Genomic DNA, 8,844 nt, shown 5'->3' with positions numbered 1-8,844 from the left:
ATGATTTGTGATGCGATGTTCGAACAACTAACTCCTAATGGTCCTGACCCTTGTCTCAAAGGCCAGTCTCAGAGCACTGTAAGATTTACCACCTCACGATAGGGAACCGTCCCCTTGACCTCTGTTCAGATAGGACCCTGATCCCATCTCCCGGAGGCAAGGCCAGGTAATTTCTGTTAGCTTGTAGACAGGGACTCTGTCTCTCTCAGGGGCCAAATTTCTCTGTCCCTCTCCCCATCGTCTCAGAATTTGCCTGCTGGGATTGTCTCTGTGTCCAGAGAGTCTATTTATTAAAACTGTTCTCTGAATTCTGGTCTGGTAAATTCTTCTGCCCTACACTTGAGTTGTTTCTGACAGACAAGTTCCTCAATGCAAGGTGGGAAGGTGACCTGGTCAGGCCTCGGCGTGATTAGGTCAGTGGCAGAAATGTCCTGTACCCTGTGCTTAGTGTCACACAGCATCAGTTTTCTGCTGCCCCATTAGGGTCTCCTCTGTGACAGGAAACTCCAAGATGAGTGAGATTAGAAGGCATGTCACTGTCCCACCTCAGTTCTGAGGCCAACAGTGCCCTGTCCTTCCCCAGAGAGACCTGTGTTGCCCCAGAGCCAATTTTGGACCAACCTAAACAGCAGACAAAGCCTCGGTCTCCTTGAGTTGGTTGATATTTTATACACTGCTCCCCCCATTTTATTATTATTATTATTAATTTTACATGTCGACCTCTCCCTCCCTCCCTCTCTCTTACCTTCTCTCCCCCCTCACATGCACCCTGACCTCCCTCCCCTCCCACCCCCACCCCCATTCCACATGTAGGACTATGTCATCCAGGTGGGGTCATGTAGATCTGTCAAGGCATGTGAAGTAGGGACTAGGCTTCTCTCCTGCCTCTAGGTTAAGGGAGTGTCCCTCCATGGGGGATGTGTCCGCAAGGTCCTTTTGTGCACATATACTAAAATTGGAACGATACAGAGAAGATTAGCATGGCCCCTGCACACACATCTTTTTAAAAAGGCACATTCTCACTGTGTAGCCTTGGCTCTCACTCTGTGTAGACCACGCTGGCCTTGAACTCACAGAGGTCTGCCCACTTCTGCCTCCTGAGTGATGGGGATTTTTGCTTTGGTTTTTTTTAAGTAGCAAAAATGAACAACATAATGAAATACTACCCTGTCATTCATTGCTTGCCTTCCAAGAAGCCTCCCCCCACCTTCCAGTGCCAGGTGGTACAGAAGCCGGGATCTTCTGTGGTTTAGGAAGCCCCTCCCCCTCAGGGCTAATCCGGCTCGAACCTGTCTCCCACCACCTCTTTAGGTCACAGGTCACTCCTGCCTCAGTTTCAGGGATGCCCAGTGTCTCCATTTCAGAGTCCATGAGGACTCTATAGTATAAACTACACCACCCCCAGCTCCGTCCAATGTGACAGCATTCATCTAAGTCCCGTAGGGATGTTTCCCCCATTTGTGGCATTTGAGGCTCTATCCCTGACTCTTCCTGTCCTTGTCGGGATCAGTTTTGGTTTTTGCGTTTCTGCGGGGAAATTAGACATGCTTGCTACTTATCTTCATCCAGATCTGCATTGGAGCAGACTCGTTCCGATGCAAACACTGCAGCAAAGACTAGACATATTTTATTTTGTCGGTGAATGATTCTAGGAGAAAGGGAATTTCAAAATATAATCAGATAATGTCTGATTTTTTTTTTTTAATCTCTGTATTACCTTAAAAACAGTCAGTCAGGCCAAGTACGCAGGTGATGTAGTTCTCAGCCGTCTGTAGCTCTTCTGACTAGTCACCTCTCTCACTTACACTGATGAAGCTTTAAGATCACAGGGATCACCACTCTTGACAATGAAAATACCAGAGTCACTAGAGCACAGGGCTCCTTGATTGGGAAAAGGACCAGAAGAATGTTATGACTGACATGGAGAGGGACTGGGCTGGAGCTCAGTGGCATAGCATGTGCTCAGCATGCACAAAGCCCTGGCTCAGTCCCCAGCACCAGGAATAAATAAACAGTCATCAGCACTTGGTAATTCTAAGAGTCAAAGGAGGCTGTAATTGGCCGGCTGTCTTACAGACGCTCATGCTCATACACCCCTTCCCTTCTTTGCCCTCTTCTGATTCCCTTAGGCAGCCATCATTTTGGGGTTCTAGGAAAAAGAACTCAGAAATAATGGAGTGAGAGTTTATATTTCAGGAAAAAAACATAGAAAGTTTCCAGGGTTTCAGGAGTTTTAAAACTCCCAGAAACTATAATTGTTTCTAATTATATTACTCTTTCTAAAATTCTGTGAAAATGATTGACTTGTCTCATTTATCCCTGTCCAATTATATTCTCAGTATATATTTATTGAAAGCCACTTATATATCAGCCCTATCAGAAAAGCTAAAGTAAAGTTATTTACGATGCCTCTTAGGAGGCTTAGCTGAAGAGAGAGGCATCCTTTTCACATCATACGGGGGTGTAGCTCAGTGGAACAGTGTGTTCACAGCCTGTGGGAGGCATTACGTCCAACTAGCAGCAGCATTGAAGAGAGTAGAAGGTGGTATAGACAAGGTTGCCAAGCTCTAGAGGAGGAGGCCCAAAGAGGAGGGAACGGATCATCCCCAAGGGCACCAAACAAGTCAGCAGCAAGACAGGGCATCCAGACATCGGTTTGGTGTCTGCAGAGAAGGGAATGAAGCCACTGTGTCTGCCCCAAAAGGGGGTGTTTGCTAGGCCAAGGTCTTATGAAGGAATTTGAAGATGAGTCTTCGGGCAAGTGATTTTGAAAACCGTGGGGCTAACTGCTTGAGACTCCTTAGATAGAGCTCCTGACTCAGCCTGTGGGATTTCCAACTGTCTGCTTGTAAGAAGTCCCCAAGCGCGTGGACTGGGTTTTAAATGAGTGCTTCAGGAAGAGCCATTCTGTGGAAGGGGGTCCCAGGAGAGAGCAATCAGACCAATGCAGAAACAGCTCTTCAGCCGGACTGTGGAAGTTGGCTGGGGAGACACTGGATAGATACAAGGAGATTGTGTTGAGAGGCTCATGACAGGGAGACTGTGGGCAGGAACCAAGGTGGAGGCCGTGAGAGGGAAAGGCTGAGCCTGTGGCTTAACTGTCACCTCTCCAAGTGGCTGCACAGAAGGAAGTGGAATGGCTGGGGACGCTGGGTCTCCAGCTCAGCTGCAGAGTGACTCCATGCATCTGCTATCAGATAAGCAGAGCTTTGGGTTTAGAGAAAGTGTGTGGCACTTTGGGCCTCACAAACAGGCCAGTGTGTAAATGGATATAAAGATGTGAAGATTTAGGGGCTCCCTGGTGGGGAAGAAGGTATTTGACACCAAGAAAATAAGTGACTGACCCAGAGAGAAGGAGAGGATTGAGATGGGAAGAGAGCCATATTGTCAACCTTAAAGTAGGGAGAGCAAACATGGCGGGAGGCAGACGAAGGTGCTGGAGCAGAAAGTTGCAAGAGCTAGAGACAAAGATGGGTGGTAAAGTGCTTGCCTAGAGGTATCATCCAGGCACATCTGGCCCCGCCCCTTGTGGGGGGGACCTGTCAGAGTGCATAGCAAGTAGTTCCCTGGCTCTGGTTCTGTAAAAGGTCCTATAAGAGATAAGCTCCCCTCTCCTTCCTGAAAGAGGCAGGCATGTCTTTTCCTGTCTCTCTTTTACTCTTTTCGCTCCCTCTTTCTCTCTCCCTTCTCCTCTCTCTTCCCTTCCCCCAGTAAAACTTCCCCAGTAAGCTCTGTCACCCGCCAAGGTTCCTCTCGTGCCATATCATAACACCCAGATACCTGAAACTCTGGGTTCCATTCCCATTACTACGAAAACAAAGCAAAGCAAATGAGGAGGAGGAGGAGGAAGAAGAAGAGGAAGAGGCATGGAGAAAAGAAATGAAAAATACCAAAACAAAACATCTCCCAAGCATGACCACACACACTGGTACTTCCAGTACTTAGAAGTGGGAGGCAGCTGGGCGTTGGTGGCACCCGCCTTTAATCCCAGCACTCGGGAGGCAGAGGCAAGTGGATCTCTGTGAGTTCGAGGCCAGTCTGGTCTACAGAGCAAGTGTCAGGACAGGTTCTAAAGTAATACAGAGAAACAATACAATAAAACAGAACAAAGTGGAGACAGGAGGATGGAGATTTTGAGTCCAGCCTGGGCTACATGAGATCCTGTCTCAAACAACAATAAAACTGGCAAGAAGGAAAAGGGGGGGGGGTGTTGCCTAGTGTCCCTCAGACAGGGAGGCTGCTTAAGCAAGGAGTGTGGTCAAGCAGGCCCAACAGCTTTCTCTATAGGCTGCCTCCCATCATGCCCTGTGTCTTGGGAGCAGGCACCTTCAGGCCCCAGAAAAAAGGGGAGGAGAGTCCAACTATGATCTACCTTAATTGTTTGTAATCTCCTTGAGGATTTCATTGGTGCTCAGCAGCTCCCCCTCATCCCCCCCCCAAGACAAAGGCGGCTGGATGCTCCAGGCTTAGGTGTGGCTCCAGCAGATGTAATTGCTGAGTGAGGCGCTTTAGTGTCCCTGAGAGCCAGCTGGAGAAGCCTGGCTGCCTCACCCTTCAGGCAGACGCCAGCTCAGTTCTGCGTTACTTATGCATTTCTCTGATTTTTTTTTTTTTTTTTTTTTTGGTAGCACACGCCCAGTACTCAAGATCATGCTAGATGCTGGAGGAAAAAAAAGGATGAAGACATTTTAATAAAGAGAAAAAATATAAAGGGATCCCCCCCCATTCTGTGCTCTTTTTGCTTGTATTTTCGTTTTCATTGGTAGGACTATGTTAAAGGCAGTCAGAGACCCCCATTACCAGGTTAGGTGCATACTCCATATGCACCCTCCCTCCCCAGCCTGCAAGATTGAGTCATTTTCATCGAGAGCTCAGGTCTCCTTAGGCACACAATGAATTCTGCTGTCCAGCATTCCTGGGAAGTGGGGGAGAGTCCCTTATTGGAGGGTAACACGGCTCTGTGACTACCTTCATTCACATTTATTCACTCAGCAGATATTTTTATTGACTGCCTACTCTGTGCAAACCAGTGCTTATGAAACTGCCCTGCCCACAGGAATAGTGTATCCAGCTCTGGGGCAAGCTGAAGCGTGTGTGCTCCATTCAAAACACGCTTGCCAGAACAAGGCCGGCACCCCCGCTTGCCAAATGAAACACAGATGAGTGCCTGTTCACCAGGCCTGCTCACCTGGGTCTGTGTGACCCGAAAAGACTCAGCAGAAGTGACAGCAGAGCGCTGGAGACTTGTGCTAGGTTTCAGTCTCACTCACTACGAAGCTGGGAGCTCGCAGCGATATAGCTGGAACCAGTCTCCTTCCGCCATCTCCCAATACTGGCCCACCTTGTTCCCTGCAGCCCGCTCTACTTCAAGCCCCATTTCCTATTAGCCACCATCACCAGTCGTGTCACTGTGAAGTTCCGGCTCTTGACTCCTGGTGGGGACTCTGTAAATGTCTGTTGAATAAGGAACCGAGGAGCACTCTGGACAAACTAGGGAGTATGGACCCAGAATGCACTTCGTGTGCCCAGAGGAGAGTAAATAACCTGCTAGGCTGGAATCAGGTGTGTGGGAGAGTCCTGGGAAGACACACAGGACGCAATCATGGCACATCCTTTGACCTTAAAAGTGGACTTTGTCCTGGCACCAGGAGATGTGGGATGCAGAAGGGGACTGCCAAGTCAGAAAAGCAGGGGGATGAAGGGTACAGGTGGATTAGCTAAAGCAAAGTGAGAAGAGGGGACAGCTCAAATGAGAGCCAGCGTTGCCCCACCCAGGGTAGAAATGCAACAGATGCATCCAGAGAAGATGGTGTATTTGTTCTATCAAAGGACATTCTGATAAGGTAGGATGAGAACACGTATGGCTTAAAAATTCAAGGAAGGTGGGTGATATGGTTCATACCCATAATCCTAGCATGTTCGAGACCAGCCAGGGCTACAGAGGAAGAGTTTATCTCAAAAAACAAAAACAACAACAACAACAAAACCAAACCAAACCAAAACCTCAAACTCAAAACAAAAATCAACCAAGAAATGGACTCCAAGTCAGCCAGGGCTACACTATGAGAACCCCCAACAAATAAAAGAAAGAAAGACACCTAAACAAGTTTCATTCGGGCCGTGGCTAGATAGCCTCAGTTTCTGAGCAAGATTTGGTCTGTGCCTCTAACCTTTCAGTCTCAGGGTGTCACTCTGTTCTGTTGGTAAGCCTGCTCTGCAGTATGGGTAGGGTTCTCTCTGGAGATGGAGGAGACCGGGAGAAGTTCTCACTGGGGCCTTGAGGATTTTCTTTAGTTTATAAGCTTCCCAGGAGGACCTATAATGGTGGTACCTGTGCATATATGTACATGCATACTCACCTGGGCACGTACATGCATGCACATATGCACTTGTGTGCACATAGTACACCCACGTGTAAACCCAGGTGTTTGCATTCATGGGCATGTATGTGTATGTGTGCCAGCGCATGCATCTGTGTACACACGTGCATGTATATTCATATGTACATGTGTGCTTGTGTGTTTATGCATTTTTGTGCATGTGTGTGCTTCTCCAAATCTTATCTGGAGCTGAACACTATCCAGCTTCCTGCTGATCCTAATCTCTCCTAAGACTTTGTCTTTGAGCTTGGTAAGCCTGGATTTGAAAAATACCCTAGCTTTACATTTACCCCAAATGGAGTGGTGGAGGAGCCACAGACCAGTTTCAACAAACCTCTTGGCTTTTGGGCAAGAGTTAATGGCAAAAATGACTATTCAAGTAAAGCCTGGCTGTGCCAGATTTTTAATTTTTTTCCTTAATGAATTAATTCAGGAGTGATGATTACATATCTTGGAGAATGGGAGAAATGAAAAAAAAATTGAAGTAAGCAAGCAAGGAGAGGTATACTGGAGAGGGGGGGGGAGGCCTGTGTTGTTTTGGGAAACCCTTGAGTGTAGTCACAGACCAGGAGGCAAGGGAGCTTGCTTAGTTCTGCAACAGTGTATGTGCTTAGCATTTGTGTGGCCCTGGGTTCTACCCTGAGCGCCACTTTGAGTGAGTGAATAGAAAAGCAAGCCAAGGGAAGGAGAAGAAGCCATAAGATGGGGAGGCACCAGGAGGACTTGTACGAAGTTCATAGAAAGGAAACAGTAACAAATGAAATTCTGATTTTTTTTTTGTTAGACAAGAATGTATTTTAACTGTCTTTAAATATGTATAGATGCCTGTCATGTAACAGACAGCAAATGAGACCTAACCCTTGCTCTGAGTATCGAAACATCTTTTTTTTCAAAATTTTATTAATTTTGCATACCAACCACAGTTTCTCCTCCCTTCCCTCCTCCCACTCTCCCCTAGCTCCCCCATCAAGACTTCTTAAAATGCCCATGAGGTAAAGTCCCTCGCCCCTTTCCAGTCTCCCCCTCCTGTCCCTCTCCATCTCTTACTGTTGTTTTGAAGCGGGCTATTCCTATGGATGCTAGTCCGGGCCCAGGAACCTAGACATCACTCTCCTTCCTGTCTCTCAGGTGCAAGGGTTACAGGCTTGTGCCACACACTCAGCCTGGAGATTCTGTTTCTGAAAAAAATATTTCCAATAGTCAAAGCATAGAAATGATCGACCGAAACATCTATCCTGGTTTGTGGAAGCATAGTATTTACTGCATAGTTCCATTTTTAGGAAGTATTCTCAATGGGAAATCCATTGAGTCAGACGGTAGATTGGAATGACTGCCAAGGACCAGGATAGGGAGGTGCAGGGGGGAGGGGGTTCCCTTTGGGATGATGAGCTGAAGCGAGACAGTGTTGTTGGGATAGTGTGCATAAATGCTAAAAGCCACTGAATTGTAACTTTAGGGTGAATTTTACATGTACTTGTGTATTCACAAATTTAAAATACATTTCTATGACTTCAAAATGAGCTTACTAATTTTGTTTTTTATTTTACTTTCTTGGAAATATTATTACAATCACATGATCAATTAAAAATCCTCTCATTTCCATGCCCTAGCTACTCCACACCAATCTCCAAAAGTAAGGAATATTATAAATTTTCCATGTATATCCACAGTGTTCACAGATTTTTGTGTAAACAAGCAAATAAATGCACATATGCAATATCTGCTCCACTTTTAAATGAATAGAGATTTTTTTTCTTGGTTCTGTACTTTGCCAATCTCCTTACATGATGCACACACACATGCCAATAACCGTTTCGGCCAACAGTGGACCCAAATAGACAGTGGTGGTCTCATCACATTCTATCACTGTCAAAGGCATGTCCCCAGTGACCTACTTCCTCCAAACAGACACACACACAGAGAGACAGAGACAGAGAGAGAAAGAGAGAGAGAGAAACAGAGTACAAAGATTACAACTGCTGGTTTTCTGGAAGTAAACAATGGACTATGTGGGAGGTGGGGGCTGGACACCAGTCTTTGCCTGGAACAAACAGTAAATTCTTTCACAGCCTTGGGTTTTTCCAGTATTAAGGGGCTGGTTTCTCCCAGGGACTGGAGCTAGAACTGGGAACTCCATTGACACAGGAGCTGGTTACCAAGATGCTCTGTTCCTTTCTTTGGACCCCACACATAAAGATCCCCATGTATATGTAATATTAATACAATCTATGTGGGTTTATTAATCATTAGTCCCTACATTTACCTAAATGGCCTCATGGGGGTGGGGAGGCAGAAAGGATTTTCCCTTCTTTTAAAGATGGAACCAGCCCATTAACTAGGACTCTGTCAGTCTTCCTTGGCCTGGTGCCTTGGCTGCCGCTGAGCAGTTCCAGGGTTATGAGCCATAGGGATCAAAAGCCGGAAGCCTGGCAGCCATCTGAGCAAGACTGACAGTTTCAAAAAT

General features: G+C 46.7%; 1 pseudogene; it reads left to right on the top strand.

Annotated features, from left to right (window-relative positions):
• The first annotated feature begins 930 nt into the window (after positions 1 to 930).
• On the top strand, positions 931 to 1,026 carry LOC127229441 (uncharacterized; annotated as a pseudogene).
• The last annotated feature ends 7,818 nt before the right edge of the window (positions 1,027 to 8,844 follow it).

Source organism: Phodopus roborovskii, unplaced genomic scaffold (genome assembly GCF_943737965.1).
Source record: "Phodopus roborovskii unplaced genomic scaffold, PHOROB, whole genome shotgun sequence".
NCBI lineage: Eukaryota > Metazoa > Chordata > Mammalia > Rodentia > Cricetidae > Phodopus > Phodopus roborovskii.
Note: the sequence above shows the minus strand (reverse complement) of the source record. Positions and strands in the feature narration are given on the sequence as shown.